Consider the following 17,835-nt stretch of genomic DNA (forward strand, 5'->3'; position numbering starts at 1 on the left):
TGAGTCTTCCCAGGAGAGAGAATATACACCTACGGTCACACAGTTTATCTATTTCAACATGGGGTGTACAAATCCACTCTTGGACAGGGTGTGGGTGTGTCAGTTCACTCTCCCGGACACAGGCCCCCAATTTATTATATTGTGGGTTGGTGGTGTTGTCGTCATTGATCCTTCTTTCTGGACAACCCAACCCACAACTCGGTAGAGTGCTTATACTTTACCAGGAGATCACCCTGGGCGCTTCTGGCTCTTGAAGAGGGGCTCAACGTCACACGTTTAGGGGATGCGGCTCCAAGACTTAGCCTCGTTGTCACATGCACACACCCACTCGAGCCGCTGTGACTCCCCACTCTCTCCTTATGTGATGTGATCTCCTCAATCCCCTTTGACTTATTAGTTTTCTGTTCCACCCTGTCCACAGATGGGGTTCTTGGTTCTTTCTCTCTCTCTCTCTCCCTCTTTACTACATCCTGGGAAGCCTCACTAGGACAAGGGCAAACACCAGCAAATTTGAATACATTTACTGGACAAAGCACATACACACATATAATAATAATGAATCCTACTCTCTATACTATTTCAGTCAGGTTGCACTCCAACACCATCAGAACTCTATCATCTGCTTATCAAGTGGTATTTTATCTCCTGATTCACCACCTAATATTACCAACATCCTCAAGTAGATCAAGTCTTATAATACAATGTTACACTATCAGCAAGAGAATATACATCTGTAAACATGTGCAAGGAAAATTGGCGTATGAATGCAGTAACATAAGTATCATTATAGATGTTCCTCGATGTACAACAATGATCCAGATCATCCTATCAGTCCTAGAACACATACTACTGTAGGTAATCCAGCCTACGACTGTAACTCTATACTTCAGTATAAACACTCCTCGGCACAAGAATGGCAAACAATCACTCACCTTTCACTGCGTCTTGCACGCTAATGACAACCAAACACTCTATCACCTCCCTACAAGTAATCATTTAGAACTTCCCTTCCACATCTGGAAGTTCACTACCCTGATCTCTTCAGGTTCTTCCAGGTTTAATTACCAGGATCCTCTACAGCTCATCCAGGCTGCTACACCATGAAGCTTTCCTTGTGCAACTATGGTGCTTCGCCACTTCTACTAGGGTCCTCCACAGCTCTCCTGGCTGCTACACCATGAAGTTCCCTCGAGCAACTATGGGGCTTCACCACCTCTACAGAAGCACGTGACACTCCTCTTCACTGCTTCTCCTCACAGCTCGAGGTCCTCTCCTCCACTACCTTGGAGTCTCATCAACTACTCCCTCTGTACTGACTTGGAAGTTCTCAGCAACTTCTTCCCCAAAGACAAACCTGTAACCCATTGACACACCAATAAAAACGTTTCCTTATAAACACATAGACGAAATAATCCACACAATATGTTTGCATCCAACTTCTATCTGCTCTCGACACACTGTGAGAGTGAACTCCCCCGTTTGGGCTGGTCCATGCTCCGCCTTGCCCGGCGGGCAGCTCCTCAACTCTGGGAGGATCTTCCGCCGCCAGTCTGTTGGCTTCAGGCGGTCGACGGGAGTGGACATGCTGGTCGTCCCTCCAGCTGTCTCTCTCATCTCAGTCCTCTTATTTAGGCTTCCTGCTTTACCAAAAAATGTCAAACTTATCAATAAACATACGCTACTGTTGCTCGGCACACGACCAACTACAAGTAATCACTATAGACTGGCTTAAATCGTGCTTACCACAGATTGTCTAGTCGAGGGCGCTATCCCTCTGACGGCGTCTGATCAGGGCACTCCCACGGCCCACGATAATGTCTCTGGGCGGCTTAGTAAACACTCCTCGCCGTCCAGGACTTGAGACCACAAAGTTCCCAGCTCGATTCCACAGCTGGAACGTCTGCACACTACCTTTCTCTTGGAGATATATCACTAGGGGTCCCTCTCTGACAGGAGCTCACACAGAGCGCAGCTTCCCCTCGCGATGTCTGGTACTCAAGTGACTTAAGCTCCTCTCTAAGTGAGCCTCACACTTCCAGCAAATTATCCACATCTCCTAACCAGTTATTTATCTATTTTCTTATTCACTGCCCATAATCTCAAATTGTTTATCAAATCCAACCAAATCCAAATCAGTCTCCGTGGTGTAGTGGTAAGACACTCACCTGGCGTTCCGCGAGCGCTATGTCATGGGTTCGTATCCTGGCTGGGGAGGATTTACTGGGCGCAAATCCTTAACTGTAGCCTCTGTTTAACGCAACAGTAAAATGTGTACTTGGATGAAAAAACGATTCTTCGCGGCAGGGGATCGTATTCCAGGGACCTGCCCGAAACGCTATGCATACTAGTGGCTGTACAAGAATGTTACAACTCTTGTATATATCTCAAAAAAAAAAAAACTATTTTACATCTGTGTCTTTACCTCTATATTTCCTAGACCTTCTAGTCAGGTCAGGCTTGTTAGAATAATTCTCAAAGGGGAGACTCGTTTTTCGGCTGCCTGGGATCATAACACCTGTAACTCCGAATCTATTTGTTGTATCACAGGCTCCTGCTTCACAGAGCATGTTAATCCCTGCTCCTTCACAGCTACCTCCCCACTCTGAGAGGTTGACTGTGGGAGGCGAGGGGAGACCGAGCTGGTGGCGGCCCCCACCTCCAAAGAAGGGGTGGGGGTGGAGACCTATCACCCCGCCGGCCGAGGCGAGCTTTACCTGGCAACTGTGTACTGTGGCACCCTGTGCCCAGATGAGTGGGCAGGGACGCTCGCCGCTATTTTGTTGGTCAGAGGGCGTCAAGGGCGAGCGGGGAGCCAGAATGCCAGCTGAGGCCCACCGTAGTTGATGGCATAGGACAACTTTCCACTGATGGTGACACTCCATCATCATGACATGGGGCCTTGTAGAGCGAGGCACTGCTTGTAGGGGGTAGCTCTGGTGAGTTGCCATCACACCAGGGGTACCACAATTAACGCATCTAGTTGCCACCGTCTGCCCGGCGTGGAAGAGGCCAAAGCACTCCTTAAAATCATGATCACGAGCACACACTGCACATCTGTGGGTCCTAAAGGTGCAGCGCACTGCAGTGTAGCCCCAACACTGAAATTTGTAGCACCTCCTGTGTGGGGGCATATAGCGAGCCACTCTTTAAGTTCTAGCCAACGCTAAGGGCACGGAGAGGTGATTGGGAATCTCCGTTGATACTATCCAGCTTGCAACGATGAGGTCATTCTCAGTGTGGTGTGGGTTTTCCACATTGTCGGACCGGAAACACTCTGGGTTAATGCACTCGTTAACTCCAAAGAAGACGATTTTATATATGGAGAAGGATATATTAGTAGTATAATAGGATAAGTACATTGAGGTTACTAACAGGAAATCTCCCTGCATGTGGGGCTGCTACTGCTGTGAGACAAGCAATGTCATGTTGTGTTGTTGCAGCAACCAGGCACGCTGCAGCAACTTGGTCTACAATGGGACCATCCCAGCTGGATTGCTTGTGGGCTTTTGAGGGTGGTGGTTGAGGTTATGGGGCTGCACGATGGGTCCACTCGGTGGCACAGTGTGTGTAATTGGGATCGTGTATACATGTCAGCTGATGTAAGTAGGCAGATGGAATTTCCTTCAAAAGGTCTGACAGGAAGGACAGGACGGCTGGTACAGTGATTTGCATTACTGTTCGAACTCCGAGACCCCCAAGTTTTACAGGGGAAGAGAGAGACTTGTTTCCATCAGCACACCGAGAGAGAGGGGGGGGGGGCTATTCTTGCATTAATTTCAGTAACAGGTTATACTCGCCTAGTTTTTGGCTACTGTTGGATGGTGAACACCTCAAAAAGTAGGTTAACCTGGGGAGGGAAAGACACCTGGTGATGAAGTAAAGTGCTTCATGGGCATCAATATCCTCAATCCTCCCATCCATTCTCTTAAGGTCAGCAATTTTCTTATCAAGAACCTCATCAATGGCTTTCAACCCCAAGGGGGCCTCCTAGGAGTGTGCTGTCTTCAGGTTTAGTTGTATGGATATTTGGCAGAATACCCTCTATTTTCTCTATGATGCCCTGGTTGGAACATATTATTTCACACTTAGAAGGGTTCAAGGGGACGCCTAAAACTGTGCCTTGCTCCTGGATTTTTCTGATGTCCTCCAGGTGGGAGTCTTGAGAACCAGCTAGGGTACCAACATCCAAGAACCAGATGTTCAGCTCGCTGGACAGGACATCGGTGACTTGTTTGATGACTAAGCAGAAAAGGAGATGAGCAAGTGGGTCACCCTGTTGGACGCCTTCTCGTGAGTCAATTTCATATTCACCAAAAAGTAGCTTTAGATCCGTACTGTAGCATGAATATACAAAAGGGTAGAAGGAAGGGAATGACAATGAACCGCACGGAGTACCACATCCCACCGCACCAAACTGAAGGCATTTTTTAAATCTAGCTTTATCAGGGCATTTTCGTCTGTGATATTAGCAACAAAAGCTCGAACTGCATGAACTGCTGACTCGCACCCTTGTGGAATGCCGAACCCGAACCTGTTTTGTCTTTAGCATGTTTGCCGCTGCCTCGCTAACTGTTCTCACGGCAGCCTTTGCAACGAGACTATTGGCCTGATCACTCTAATTTTTTTTCTTTTGACTACATAGAGATGCTCCAAAAAGATGGATTTCATTGTCTCAGATATGTTGACAGCTAGACATGTGTTGGTGAATCTGGTTAGTTCCACCAGGAGGCCCTGTGCATTGTCGCCCAGTGCAGGGCTGAGCAATTGTTTGATGTGGTTGGGTTTTAGTGCTCTGAACTCACCTGCTGATCCTGTTGGGAAGGACAAGGCTGCTTTATGGACCACAGATTCAGCCACCGAGAGAGGTTCTGCTCCGGTAGCCCCCACTTGTACAATGTCGTCCTCACGTAGAGCCCTGGGTGGGTGTTTCTCCCTTAGGGTTTGAGCTGTTGCGGCATCTCTGTCGGCAATTGAGTCCTCACTGGTGATGACTCTTATTGTGCCAATAGTGTTTTTTTTCTTCTATTTTCTTGGTGACTGATGTTCTGATTTTTGATGTCTCGGATATGCCACTGTTGCTCTTCCTGCCGTGGGTGTTTCTCGCGCGAGTGGGAAGACGCACCTGGTTGTCCTCCCTGGGAAAATCATTTATTGCTTTGATGACTGAGGCAGCTAAGGTTTTGTCTCTCCTTGCAGGGGTGGCTAGACATATGTTGCCAAACAGTAGAAGGCTGTGCCAAGCTTGGGTCGTTCGAGGAGAGTCATTAACCTTTCTCAGGAGGGCAGACAATTTGGCTGCTGCATGGGGGCAGGCTGGTTTGGGGATGTGTTGCAAGGTTCTGGCCGATGTCGTTTTGATAGCTTCTAATAAATTATCTGTGAGAATGAAGCTATGGGAGGTGTTTTGCCTGAAAGATGGTGTGGACTGTTGATTGGTGTTCTTCCTGGGAGGGCGCACAGGACCCAAACACCTGGCTCCGTTGTGGAAACGATTGTGCACATAACCCTCACCCAACCAGATACAGCAAACCTTGTCACACGTCTGACATCTGCCTTGTCTACCCCTGTTTTATGGCTCATCTTGGCTTGGAGAAGCCTGGCAGTCTGTTGAGAGCTGCGACATAGGCGGGCGCTGGGCGGGAGGGTGGACGATGGGTGTAGGGATGGTCAGCTGACCATGGCACTTACCACTCAGATGAGGGGTAATACATATCCCCCCCCCTCTATACAATGGAGAGAGTATACACCCACTAAACAATAGATGGGTGATGTGGTGGTGGGTGTCCTGGTAGCGGGTGGCGTGGGCACATGGGAGCCGTCCGGGATCTGTGGGCGGGTTGCAAGGTGGCCTCGTGGGTGGGGAGGAGACGTGGTGGGGTGGGGCAGGAGGGAAAAAGCGGGTACTGCCCGGCCTGTGGGTTGGGTAGTGGGTCACGGTGACACTAACACTGGTATAATTTCCCCGTATATCACTGCACTGCACAATAATGAATATGTCATACACTTGTGCTCTGTCTCACTGCACGTGTGGTGTACTCAAAATATGATAGATATGTTACCCCAATTATCGACGGCAACGTAACTTGTTGAACAAAACTTTCAAAAAAGAAAAACAAAAAACACTGGTTGGCATACGAGTAACCCCAACTTCTCTCCTGACGACACAACATCCCTCACTCACCCCCACCTCCCCTCACTATGGGAGACCTGCAGGTTCCATCCCATCCTGGCCCCTGACTCCAGCCTCGATGACTTCACATTGCCACCTCACCTATATATATGTATATATATATATATATATATATATATATATATATATATATATATATATATATATATATATATATATATATATACATATATATATATATATATATATATATATATATATATATATATATATTTATATATATATATATATATATATATATATATATATATACATATATGTATATATATATATATATATATATATATATATATATATATATATATATATATATATTTATATATATATATATATATATATATATATATATATATATATATATATATATATATACATATATATATATATATATATATATATATATATATATATATATAAATATATATATATATATATATATATATATATATATGTCGTACCTAGTAGCCAGAACGCACTTCTCAGCCTACTATGCAAGGCCCGATTTGCCTAATAAGCCAAGTTTTCATGAATTAATTGTTTTTCGACTACCTAACCTACCTAACCTAACCTAACCTAACGTTTTCGGCTACCTAACCTAACCTAACCCATAAAGATAGGTTAGGTTAGGTTAGGTAGGGTTGGTTAGGTTCGGTCATATATCTACATTAATTTTAACTCCAATAAAAAAAATTGACCTCATACATAATGAAATGGGTAGCTTTATCATTTCAAAAGAAAAAAATTAGAGAAAATATATTAATTCAGGAAAACTTGGCTTATTAGGCAAATCGGGCCTTGCATAGTAGGCCAAAAAGTGTGTTCTGGCTACTAGGTACGACATATATATATATATATATATATATATATATATATATATATATATATATATATATATATATATATATATATATATATATATATATATGTCGTACCTAGTAGCCAGAACGCACCTCTAAGCCTACTATGCAAGGCCCGATTTGCCTAATAAGCCAAGTTTTATTGAATTAATGTTTTTTCGACTACCTAACCTACCTAACCTAACCTAACCTAACTTTTTCGGCTACCTTACCTAACCTAACCTATAAAGATAGGTTGGGTTAGGTTAGGTAAGGTTGGTTAGGTTCGGTCATATATCTACGTTAATTTTAACTCCAATAAAAAAAAATGACCTCATACATAATGAAATGGGTAGCTTTATCATTTCATAAGAAAAAAATAGAGAAAATATATTAATTCAGGAAAACTTGGCTTATTAGGCAAATCGGGGCTTGCATAGTAGGCCGAGTACGACGTTCTGGCTACTAGGTACAACATATGTCTATGTATATATATATATATATATATATATATATATATATATATATATATATATATATATATATATATATATATATATATATGTCGTACCTAGTAGCCAGAACGCACTTCTCAGCCTACTATGCAAGGCCCGATTTGCCTAATAAGCCTAGTTTTCATGAATTAATGTTTTTTCGACTACCTAACCTACCTAACCTAACCTAATCTAACGTTTTCGGCTACCTAACCTAACCTAACCTATAAAGATAGGTTAGGTTAGGTTAGGTAGGGTTGCTTAGGTTCGGTCAAATATCTACGTTTATTTTAACTCCAATAAAAAAAAATTGACCTCATACATAATGAAATGGGTAGCTTTATCATTTCGTAAGAAAAAAATTAGAGAATATATATTAATTCAGGAAAACTTGGCTTATTAGGCAAATCGGGCCTTGCATAGTAGGGCCAAGAACTCCATTCTGGCTAGCTATCTATATATATATATATATATATATATATATATATATATATATATATATATATATATATATATATATATATATATATATATATATATATATATATATATATATATATATATACACACACACACACTGTACAGTATTTGCAACTTAGTCCTTGGTTACTATGGCAATGCATTTATATTTGTATCTCTCTAAAATAATTAGATAACATACCATTGATATTTTGGGGTATAATGTCTACAACAGAAACTGGAGGCTTCATTACTTCATGACTGCAAGGGAAAGGATTTGATGGTGTGCCTAGTAATAGAAAAAAAATGTAAAAAATATATTACTATAACAAGTTATTTATAATTACATTTAAGAGCAGTTAGTGATTATATTTAACTGTAGACAATAATACTAATACCTAAAGCTCTGCTTTTTCTAGACGAAGTGCCAGTGTACATAATTGTCCGCCTTTTTGGGTTGTTATTTTGGGAATCATAAATTGCTCGAAGCCTTGTTATCTCCTCTTCAATCTCCTTCAATTTCTTTTGGTGTTGTAAATCTTGCACACTTTTATGCAACTCATCTGAACATAGATAAAGAACACAAAGTATTCTATGTAAAGCTGGAAAATGATATTATCCAACACAAATACGTGAAGTGTGGGAAAGCTGTATTTTAAATGCAGATGACATAAATTGCTCATTTGACAATATATGTTGGTAATCTTTACAACAATATGAAAGGGAGTAAAATATTTCCTTTAAATAAAATTAAATTAATCAATTATATGTTATTTATTTCCATATTAAACATTGTGAATAAAAATATAAGTGAGCTTACCATGTACAACAGGTATATGTTTTTTCTTTTCTGATCTCTTGATATTTGCCTGAGCCTGGCTTTCCGGCTGAGCTTTACGTTTGACATCAAAAAGCCTATAGCCACACTTGCAGACATGTTGATTAATGTTCACGATAATATTACATGAGGGACATAATCGCTGTAAAGCGTTTCTCAGGACTGAAAAATAAAGATAATTTGGGTTATGATAAACTGTGCAGTACAGTATAATTACATTATAATGTAGAACTACCTAAGCTCACCAGAAGTCACACACAATATGGGAAATCATTCATATTTGAATGATCAAATAAATGAGCAAATCATGAATGAATGATTTGAATGAGCAAATCATTCAACACAAAAGACCACATGGATAGTGAAATCTGGATCCAAAATTATAATTTATATAGATGTGACAGAGTGCAACCCGTTCTCGCAAATTCGTAAAGTCAATATTGACTTATTAACTACGTGCATAGGTGATATACTAAACATAATAGATACCCTTAAAAAGATTCATAGAAAACACCAACCTTACCTAACATTGTTAGTATCTTAAGATAAGCATCTTATTGCTTCGTAATTACAATTATTACTTAACCTATACCTATTATAGGTTAGGTAATAATTGTAATTACGAAGCAATAAGATGCTTATCTTAAGATACTAACAAGGTTAGGTAAGGTCGGTGTTTTCTATGAATCTTTTTAAGGGTATCTATTATGTTAAGTATGTCACCTATGCACATATTTAATAAGTCAATATTGACTTATTAAATTTGCGAGAACGGGTTGCAGAGTAATAAGGTCAGGTGGAAGAGTAGGTCTGTATCTTAAAGAGGAACTGGCATGAACAGTGCTCCTGAACTCAATTAATGAGGTGGTAAAGGTACTTGGAATCAGGGTTGAAAATATAAATCTAATTATTATTTTAATATACAAACTGCAAGATTCAACACTTGAGAAATTAACTGAGCAAATCCACAAAATAGAGAATATCCTTGATAACTTAACAAATCCAGTACCAGATATTATCTTCTTTGCAGACTTCAATCTGCCCATTTTGAAATGGAGAATAGTAAAAATAACATTATAGCAGGAAATCAACCTGGAAATAACAAACTACAGGTCAGAGAACTACTGAGATTCTGTGACAAATTCTCGCCCAGTCAGCAGATTACAGAACCAACTAGGAACGAAAACACGCTGGACCTGATATTTACAAACAATGATGAGCTAATCAGCGACATTACTGTCTCAAACACTACGTACTCGGACAACATTGAAGTGAAAACTAACATTAATAATGGTAGTAGGCCTATGAGAAACAACAAGTGAGAAGGGTTATTCAATAAATCCAATTTTAATAATAAAAATAAAAGGATAGACTGGGCAAAAATAAATGGGGAACTTACAAACGTTCAATGGGAATGTGTTCTAAGTAATAAACATCATACACAAAGAATAGAAAAACAGACTTCTGAAGCCTATGAAGTCTGTCTGAAACATGTTCCTTTGAGGAAAGCCAGAAAGAGGTCCAACGTAGAAAGAAAACGCAGACGACACTACAAAAAAAGACAAAAAAACAACGGAAATGATTAAGCAGACAACTTTTCATACAAAGAAGGAATAATTTAAACAGGGGAGATTGTAGAAATAAAACAGAGACTGAAGCATTCATATCAGATTGAAGAGAGGCAACTAGACAAAAAAGCAATTCAAGAAATAAAGGAAAACCCAAAATATTTCTTCATTTATGCTAAATCATAAGAAAATATCAATGCCAATATTGGACCTATTTGTATTAGTGAAGGTTCATACATTGAGGATGACAAATTTCTAATTTGTCATAACACTAATTTTACAATTAGTGAAATCCTAAAAAAGCTGTATGAGGATATGTTTAGCACTCAGATACACAGCATGAAAGTAACAAATCCGGACAACTTCTTTATGCGTGATATCCAAACCCCTGTAAATATAACCAATATCAACACGAGCATGGAACATTTTGAAAGAGAATTTTACAATATGCCCATGCACTCAGCCCCGGGTCCAGACTCATGGAATTTAATATTTATAAAGAAATGCAAAGTGACATTAGCACAGGCACTCAGTATAGTGAGTAGGAAGAGATTGGACACGGGGGAAATACCAGATGCGCTTAAAGCAGCAGACATAGCCCCTCTACACAAGAGAGGGAGCAAAGCACTGGCAAAGTATTATAGACCAGTTGCACTAACGTCCCACATAATAAAAGTATTTGAGATATTGATCAGGAGTCAGGTCACTACTTTCATGGAAACAAATGATCTCTACAATCCAGGCGAACATGGATTTACAGCGGGAAGATCATGCCTCTCACAGCTACTTGACCATTACGACTAAATCACTGAGGCATTAGAAGAAAAAGGGAATGCAGATGTGGTATACAGTACACGGATTTCACAAACGCATTCGACAAATTTGACCATGGAGTGATAGCACACAAAATGAGGTCAATGGGAATAACTGATAAAATAGGACGCTGGATACTCAGTTTTCTGTCAAACAGAACACAAAGAGTAACAGTCAACCATATAAAATCGAGTCCAAGAACAGTTAAAAGCTCTGTACCTCAAGATACAGTCCTTGCACCATTGCTTTCCCTTATTCTCATATCAGATATAGACTCATATACAAGGCACAGCGTTGGATCATCCTTGGCAGATAACACAAAAATCAGCTTAAAAATTACCTCTGCTGAAGATATTGAAAAACTACAAGTAGATACAGTATTAATAAAGTTTACGACTGGGCAGCAGAAAATAACATGATGTTTAACAGCGACAAATTCCAGGTACTCAGATATGGTAAAAATGAGAACCTTAAACATAATACAGGGTACAAGACACAATCAAATTTGTCCATAGTAGGAAAGTAACATGTAAAGGACTTGGGAATAATAATGTCTGTCGAACTAAAGTTTAGGGAGCATAACCAAGCAAATATTGTGGCAGCCAGAAAAATGAGAGGATGGATTACGAGAACTTTCAAATCCAGGGATCCCATCACAATGGTTGTACTCTTCAAGTCACTTGTGTTGTCCCGTCTTGAGTACTGCTCAGTACTCACTTTCCCCTTCAGAGCAGGTGAAGATTGCTGAAATAGAGGGAATACAGAGAACATATACAGCATGCATAGACTCGATAAAGCACCTAAATTATTGGGATCGCCTCAAAGCTCTCCAAATGTACTCACTAGAAAGGAGACAAGAGAGATAACAAATAATATACACATGGAAAATACTGGAGGCCCAGGTCCCAATAAATAAACAATAAAATAACAACATACTGAAGTGAACAATATGGAAGAAAATGAAGAATATAACCAGTGAAGAGCAGGGGTGCCGTAGACACAATCAGAGAGTACTGAATAAACATCAGAGGTCTGCGGTTTTCAACATACTCATAGCGAGCATAAGAAATATTGCCGGAACAACCGTGGACTTCTTCAAGAGAAAACTAGATAGTTTTCTCAAAGGAGTGCCGGACCAACCGGGCTGTGGTGGGTATGTGCGCCTGCAGGCCACTCCAAGCAACAGCCTGGTGGACCCAACTCTCACAAGTCAAGCCTGGCCTACTGCCAGTCTTGCTGAGTAAAAAAACTCCCAGAACCCCATCAAGCAGGTATTGATTGCTCTTTAAATACTTAGTATAAGCAAAGATATTTAATGTTTGGTGAAGGATGGAGGGTAGGCAATCCAAGAGAGGAGGTGCATACTCTAGATGAAAGCAGACTAAGTAATACTTAATAAATATTCTAAATTGGAATTTTAGGTAATAATGTACAATCTTTGGATGACAAAACAACACATCAGAAAACGAAGATGCAATGATCTTTACGTCTGTCTGGGACAATTATCAAATTGTGTAATTAATATTTTTGTGAATCATTTGCTAATTATACTCTTAGCTAAATGGATAATATGTAGCATGAAAGAATGCTTCATACACTTTTCTGTCCTGAAAATTATGATAATTTGGGCTATCATAGAGTATGCAATATGATTAAAATATACACCAAATCAAGTCGACGATCCAAGCATCGGTTAGGTTAGGTTAGGTTTGGTTTGGTTAAGTTAAGTTAGGTTAGATTTGGTTAGGTTAGATTTGGTTAGGTTAGATTTGGTTAGGTTAGATTAGGTTAGGTTAGGTTAGGTTAGGTCAGCCTAACATATCATATTTATTCATTACTAACGTATTGCCAGGAAGCTTTGTGAAGCTTGTGGTAGCTTGTGGTAATTAGACAGACCTGTAATTGGGGGGAAAGGGGGGAGGGGGGAACCTCAATATAAGCCTAATTTGTAGCTTCCTGTTCTCCGACACAATGATTTATTTTACGTCAGGCTTTCAGCACAGCCGCATAAAAAAACCTGGTTATTTATTTATTAATATACGAGATGGTACACTGGGGGTTAAGAGAGAAAATAGGAATAATGATGATTTTACAATCTTGCCCGAAACGCTATGCGTACTAGTGGCTTTAGGTATTGTATGTACTACCTCTATCTATAAATCAAACAGAATGTTTGTACTGTAACTCTGCATCTATGTATATATTTTTCCTAAATAAATTATTATTATTATTGTAAAGCCACTAGCACGCATAGCGTTTCGGGCAAAGATCCCGTACCCAGAAGCTGGGTATCTTTGGTTGCCCTGTGACTACTCTTATGACATTCCCTAACTCTTATGACATTCCATAACAGTATTGTTAAACTAATAACAATGAACAGTAGTTCAATATTACCGGAATAATCCAACTCATGTGGCCATGTTTTTGTTGTGAAGCCCGGTCGTTCAGTTCGTATACATCATACCTTCTTACGAAGGTTAGAGTCTTAAAAATGTCTTACCATTGCTGAGAAATCATAAGATATAATTATTTACAATAATACACTGGTTGTTTTTGTTGATTTAGGGGCGATGACATGAGTAAACTGGTTATGTTGTGATGATTTAGGGGCAACGAACTGTGGTTATTAGACTATGTTTTGCACATAAGCAAAAAAACAAGATGTAATTCTTTTAATTATAACAATAATAACGACAAAAAGTTAATAATTAATGTACTTGTTAAGCAAAATTCGCAATATCTTAGTTTTCTTTAGGAAAAAAAAAAAGACATCTGGAAAAAGATCTGCATACTATGTCTTACATTTTATTCCGTTATTTACACTAAAAGAACAATTAAACGTACACTATCGCCCGTGCCTGGTGCACGAGCACCAGGCACGGGCACCGGGAGCTTCCCAGACACTGCCTTAATCGACTGAGATTAAGGCAGTGTTATTTTCATTCCTTTAGAACAAGGAAATCTCATTCTTAAACTGTATAATATGAGCTGCGCAATAATTTTTTGCTGATCTTCAATAAAGAAACTCTGGAGGGCTTGTGCAAGGATTAGGATGAGTTAGCCTAGTTTTTACTGTATATCCGTTTCTGGTTACTCAAGGGTGACAGTGGCGGGCAACACGAAAATAAATATTTGTATAAATTCCAATTTCGATCAGATCTACTTGGGGATAGTTTACAAATGTTCGCCATGAAATTTACGTTTTCTCTAATAGCCGAAGAGCTTATTTGAGAAAACAGTATGGCATTGAATCAGCGTGGTAAAACAATTGTATTATTGACACGACGAGTATAATCGACGTAGTTTTTATATATGTTGCCGGTCGAACACATCCTTATGTGACGTTTTATACTTATGTTCTTCTAGAACATTCTATTGCGAACACATTGGTACAAAAATGAAATACGTACATCGAAAACTAATGTCAGAACAGTGACAAGAGACACTTTTAAATATGGCCGTTCGATCGCCGATACACTAATTTCATTTGGGGAAATATATTTTTTCATACGCCGTTTCGCGACAATTATTTATAACTGATATAAATGTTGCAAAAGAAGTTTAGGATTAAGTAACATATTACACATTAAAAAAATGAATACATTAATACCTAAACATTTTGTAAATACAGTGATAAATTGTGCCAAACATTACACAATATTATTTACTAAGAAGCGTATGACAACTCAAAACGGCATGATTTCAACAGGATTTTTTATAGTTGTCAAAAAACTCTGATTTTAATTATCAAGTATTTGTCACAATGTATTTTATATAATTATGAGGCAGTGGAACGACCAAATTGTTCTGTATTATAAATGCATAATGCTAAATTTCTATATACATAGCAGTAAAATAATGACCACCTACATTTAAGGATAACTAGGAAATAGTAACTGGAAACTTTATTTGAACGAAAATTCAATACCAAATTTCTTAGATGTTTTTCTTAATATAAAGATCAACAGTAACGAATCTTATTCATTATGGACAAATTAACAAAAAAAAAAAACAATTTTCATTGAGGACCATGTATTAGAGCATACTTAGTCACTTATATATTAAAAGTATTGTGTTTTTTGAAACATTGGGGTTGTAAACAAACAGAACGGCCTACCCGAAAAGTCGTAACATAAGAAGTTGTACATGTTTGCTAATTTATTATTTGATAAATGATTATTACTAATTTACGACGACTATAAAGGTTTCCCATTAGTTAAATTACTGTAGTGTGACTAAATGCTACTACAAAACATATATAAATCCTGGGAAAGTCACAATGACCAGCGACATTAAAGCATAATAGACTAAATAGTAACAGGAAACTGTCGGCGAACGAAAAATTCATTTCCAAATTTATTAGATGTTTTCCTAAATATAAAGATCGATGGGCTGGAATTTTCTGGATTATGGCCTAATTAAGGCAAAAATATATGTATTTTTACTTGAAGAACATATATCAGAGTTATAGAGTGAGTCAGTGAGTTATAGAATAATAAGAGTGTGGTATTTCATTGTATAACAAGAGATAGTCCATGGAAGCGAAAATAGACGTAGTTTAAGACAAAATAACGTCCAAAAACAGCCGTAGAGTCAAACGGCAACAGTTGACGTTCTTTTTAAGAGGACAGGTTGTCCTGCGAGTGGTGAAGCTGTTCCTGTTCTGATGGTGGTTGGCAGTGGGGGCGGGGGGTCCTCTGTGTCGGCCCCTAAGCCCCCTCCCCTCCCCGAATCCTCATGTAGCAGTTCCCCGGAGGGGAAGGTTGTTCCATCTGTGGTGCCCGCTAGTGTTGCGGGGGATTTGGTAGTGGTGGTGTGAAAGGATTCTCGACGGAAGGCCACAAATGAGGCTGGTTGCCGTGGGAGCTTTGTGCCTGTACCGGGTCCCCTGCGGGACGCTGGGTGTCCTTTGCCTATGGTGCTGCCCACCATGTTGCTGCAACCCGTTCTCACACAAGACAGCACATATATGACTTAATGCTTAAAGTCAATATGTTGAATATGAATTAGTAAATATGTGATATATTCCCAGTTACTTTTTTTTACCAAGGCCCAAACTCTTCCTCACGTACCAAATTACGTGTCACAGTACCCGTCCGTCAACATAGATAGCAGAATATTCGTGTGTTACGGCCCTCTCGGGACGCAACGGGGTTCTTGCTCTGATGTTGTTAGAGGAAGATATATGTATCCGTTCCCAAGCCAGTATTGGCTATCAAGGGATGAGATCCGTGACGCAAGTAACTTAAAAGGGAGTAGGGAAAGAAAGTTAAGAACTTAATATTATATAATGTTCACCATCACCGTTTAAATATATAGAATAAAAGAGTACACAAGGGGGAGGGGTATTAACACTTTACAGGGAGATCGTGCACAATCTAGTCTTCTGCTGAAGACTCTCGATCAATAAGCTAGGTGCTGAGTCCGCGGTGCTTTCTTCGTGGCCTCAAGACGTGTCCTCTGAGAACGCCGAGCCTACCCTGGCCACAGGTCAGCCACAACACAGGTCCACTGGGGGCACCGTCGTGGAGGCCGTCAACCACACGTCCAGCAGGTCTGCTGGCAGGTACTGAGCCACCAAGGCTGGTACGGCCACTCCACGAACGATAAAAGGGGTACGCCCTAGACAGGAGTCTCGTGTGATATCACCAATCACCCTCCTGTCCTCAATACCCCAGTGGATTATCGTCTCCAACCGTCGGTCCCGGGTAAATCCTTTCACTGCCACTCCACTGGCAGGCTTAACACACCACAGTGTTCTTCCGGGGGGACGACGTCACAACAGCTGCAGCAAACTTCACAGTATGGAGACTGGCTGCCTCGGGTAGACTGACTCCACTTTCAACACAGTGGTCCCAGGTCGGCTCTGTAAGCAGACACGTCATCAATAACTGGGACACTAATACACCACACTCACAGGCTCAGATACTAACACCTGACGTATCCAGTCCATAGATGGCGCTGTCGTCGGAGCACCACCTCACCAGAGGTCAGGAGCGGCGGTGTTGAGCGCTGAACCAGACTGGAAACTGGTCCTCGAGGCCAGTACACGCTGTCCTCACTAGGTGTCGTCGTTCGTTTGGCGGGGGTTTCGGGAGCTGACCCACAGATGGCGTGTTTGTCACTGCTCCAGGCTCGGACTCTGGATCCGGGTTCGTAACATCGTGATTGGCTCAATTATAAGGAAAATTGTAGTTTTCAGGTCCCACATGGGTTGTGAAATTTTCCTACTATTGTCCATGCTCTTAGAATATTACAGATCAGCTACTTCCTATTGAAGGCTCGTAATTTTGTTTTGAGAAATATTAGTTGTTCTTAGTAAATTATAATAAGCACTAAAAATTATTACATAGAATAACAGTCCTTCACCAATCAATATTATATACCATAGTTTGTGCTTTACAAATCTTTAAAGGATGTTTTGTAGGAACGCTAACAGAAAACGATGTTACGTTGGAATGTCTATGGGGTAAACTACTGCAAACAGGACGGTATTGTGTCTACTATACCAACTATAGCTAGGATGGGTATATTGTCACCTACCGCCTGTTAGGTGGGAAAGGGGTCCAATACCACCCACAGGATGGGTATGAGGGTCACATCCACCCACAGGATGAGTATGGGGATCACATCCACC

The 17,835-nt window shown here is 40.2% G+C and overlaps 1 long non-coding RNA gene across 1 annotated transcript; it reads right to left on the bottom strand.

Annotated features, from left to right (window-relative positions):
* Positions 1-8,091: 8,091 nt before the first annotated feature.
* LOC138357751 (uncharacterized) lies at positions 8,092-13,803 on the bottom strand. Its single transcript, XR_011225129.1, has 4 exons — positions 13,593-13,803; positions 8,800-8,979; positions 8,378-8,542; positions 8,092-8,268 (listed from the first exon to the last, which is right to left on the bottom strand). It is a non-coding gene; the product is annotated as an uncharacterized lncRNA (long non-coding RNA).
* Positions 13,804-17,835: the final 4,032 nt, after the last annotated feature.

Source organism: Procambarus clarkii, chromosome 80 (assembly GCF_040958095.1).
Source record: "Procambarus clarkii isolate CNS0578487 chromosome 80, FALCON_Pclarkii_2.0, whole genome shotgun sequence".
In the NCBI taxonomy this organism is placed as follows: domain Eukaryota; kingdom Metazoa; phylum Arthropoda; class Malacostraca; order Decapoda; family Cambaridae; genus Procambarus; species Procambarus clarkii.